Consider the following 3,074-nt stretch of genomic DNA (forward strand, 5'->3'; position numbering starts at 1 on the left):
CAGATCAGTGGAGTAGAATTGAGAGTTCAGAAATAAATCAGTACCTCCATGATTAACTGATTAACACAGATGCCAGTGATTACTCAATGGGGAAAGAATAGTCTTTTCAAAAAAATGGTGCTAGGACAATGGGGTGACATACAAAGGAATGCAGTTGGAGCCTTAACTCACACCATATACAACAGTCAGTTCAAAATGGAATTGCCAGTGGGAATGTAAATTGTGGCTGCTTTGGAAAACAGTTTCTTAACTAATTAAACATAGTTACCACATGCCCTAACAATTCTACTCCTAGAATATATCCAAGAGAAAACAAAGCACATGTTCACACAAAACCTTGTATATGAGTGTGCATAGCAGCATTATCCATAGCCCCAAGGTGGGAACAACTTAAATATTCATCGACAGATGAATGGATAAACAAAAGGATGTATACCCATACAATGAAATATTATTTGGCCAAAAAATAAAAATAAAGCACTGAAACATGCTATAACTTGAATTAACCTTGATAATATCCTAACTTGAAGACAGCCAGTCACAAAAGAGCACATATTTACACTTCTGCTCAAAATCAAAATCCAGAATAGGGAAATCTGTGGAGACAGAAAGTAGATTAATGTTTAGTTAAGGCTGGGGAGGAAATTTTGTTTTTTTATTTGGCCATGCTGCACAAGCTTGTGGGATGTTACTTCCCCAGTCAGTCAGTCAGTTAGTTCAGTCGCTCAGTTGTGTCCGAGTCTTTGTGACCCCATGAATCGCAGCATGCCAGGCCTCCCTGTCCAACACCAACTCCCGGAGTTCACTCAAACTCACGTCCATCGAGTCGGTGATGCCATCCAGCCATCTCATCCTCTGTCATCCCCTTCTCCTCCTGCCCCCAATCCCTCCCAGCATCAGAGTCTTTTCCAATGAGTCAACTCTTTGCATGAGGTGGCCAAAGTACTGGAGTTTCAGCTTTAGCATCATTCCTTCCAAAGAATACCCAGGGCTGATCTCATTTAGAATGGACGGGCTGGATCTCCTTGCAGTCCAAGGGACTCTCATGAGTCTTCTCCAACACCACAGTTCAAAAGCATCAATTCTTCGGCACTCAGCCTTCTTCACAGTCCAACTCTCACATCCATACATGACCACTGGGAAAACCATAGCATTGACTAGACGGACCTTTGTTGGCAAAGTAATGTCTCTGCTTTTCAATACGTTATCTAGGTTGGTCATAACTTTTCTTCCAAGGAGTAAGCATCTTTTAATTTCATGGCTGAAGTCACTATCTGCAGTGATTTTGGAGCCCAGAAAAATAAAGTCTGACACTGTTTCCACTGTTTCCCCATCTACTTCCCATGAAGTGATGGGACCGGATGCCATGATCTTCATTTTCTGAATGTTGAACTTTAAGCCAACTTTTCACTCTCCTCTTTCACTTTCATCAAGAGGCTTTTTAGTTTCTCTTCACTTTCTGCCATAAGGGTGGTGTCATCTGCATATCTGAGGTTATTGATATTTCTCCTGGCAATCTTGATCCCACCTTGTGCTTCTTCCAGCCCAGCATTTCTTATGATGTACTCTGCTGGCAAATATAGTTATTTGTATTTTTTTAAGTTTTCCTGTTTCAGTTTTTTATTGTACAAAAGTAATCTTTCTGCTTGTTTTCATCTATTACATGTTAATGAGTTAATTTATAAGTAACTACATCTTTAGTTTATCTTCAATAATTATTTTTATATCACTTAGGTAATTGTTTCCCAATGACTCAGTGGGTAAAGAATCAACCTGCAGTGTAGGCAACACAGGAGATGCAGATTGTTTCTATCCCTGGATCTGGAAGATCTTCCAGAGGAGGGCACGGCAACCCACTCCAGTATTCTTGCCTGGAGAATCCCATGGACTGAGGAGCCTGATTGGCTACAGTCCATAGCATCACAAAGAATTGGACACAACTAGGGATCAAATCCATACCCCCTGAACTGGAAGCACAGAGTCCTAACCACTGGGCCACCAGGGAATTCCCCAAAATGTTTAAAAGATAAAGAGCTGCTGCAGTAAAGCCCAAGATGGCTGCTTGCACCTGGTACTCATGTGACCCCCAGGGGGGAAGGTTCTGTTATCTCCTTGAAGGCCACGTTTGGCCCTCCCTCCTGTGCTCCTGTGGTAAGCTGTTGTGGGGGAGAGATGAGAACAATGGCAGGGAACCTCTCTTGGGTGGCAGGCTGTAATCTATGGGACCAGTGCCTCTGGCCTGCAGAAGTTTCTCTTTGGGTGTTCCCATATTGTTCCATGTAATGGTCACCCTCCTGCCCCCAAAGTGGCTGACCATTGGAAAGAGAAGAGGGCCATGCTTGGGGTATATGACAGTATCAGGATCCTGGGCAACTTTGAAAAGCACTCCAAAGAACTGATCAAGGGCCCCATATGATTTTGAGGCTGGAAGGAGAATTAATTGCAGTGTTGTATCCAAAAGAAGATATTGGTTAGAAACAGAATGTTCCCTGATGAACTGCACAACCTTAGCAGACTCATCAGCTATCTCTGCTGCTGCTACTACTGCTGCTAAGTTGCGTCAGTCGTGTCCGACTCTGTGCGACCCCATAGACGGCAGCCCACCAGGCTCCCCCATCCCTGGGATTCTCCAGGCAAGAACACTGGAGTGGGTTGCCATTTCCTTCTCCAATGCATGAAAGTGAAAAGTTGAAAGTGAAGTCGCTCAGTCGTGTCTGACTCTTCGCGACCCCATGGACTGTAGCCCACCAGGCTCCTCCGTTCATGGGATTTTCCAGGCAAAAGTACTGGAGTGGGGTGCCATTGCCTTCTCCGATTTCTACAAATGCTTTAACCAACATGGAAAGCACTGGTAGAAGAGAAAACTGGGAGCTGTGGAAGAGGTGTGTCTATCACCCAAGAAAAGGGAGAGCTCTTTTCCTTCTGAGCAGAACGATTTGTATACCCTCAGTAAAAAGGTGGGACTTCTTTGTAATAAAAAAAGAAAAAGATAAAGGGTTGCTGAAAGAAGGAAGACAAGTATAGGGATAGAACAGAATATGTAAAATAGTGCAGATGTTAGCCAGTGTGGGGTT

At 43.6% G+C, this 3,074-nt stretch overlaps 1 pseudogene; it reads left to right on the forward strand.

Annotated features, from left to right (window-relative positions):
- The first annotated feature begins 2,181 nt into the window (after positions 1-2,181).
- Positions 2,182-2,855, forward strand: LOC147367004 (large ribosomal subunit protein mL51 pseudogene; annotated as a pseudogene).
- Positions 2,856-3,074: the final 219 nt, after the last annotated feature.

Source organism: Bos grunniens, chromosome 8 (genome assembly GCF_055505025.1).
Source record: "Bos grunniens cultivar Pamir isolate PY7600 chromosome 8, Bosgru_T2T1.0, whole genome shotgun sequence".
NCBI classification, from domain to species: Eukaryota; Metazoa; Chordata; class Mammalia; order Artiodactyla; family Bovidae; genus Bos; species Bos grunniens.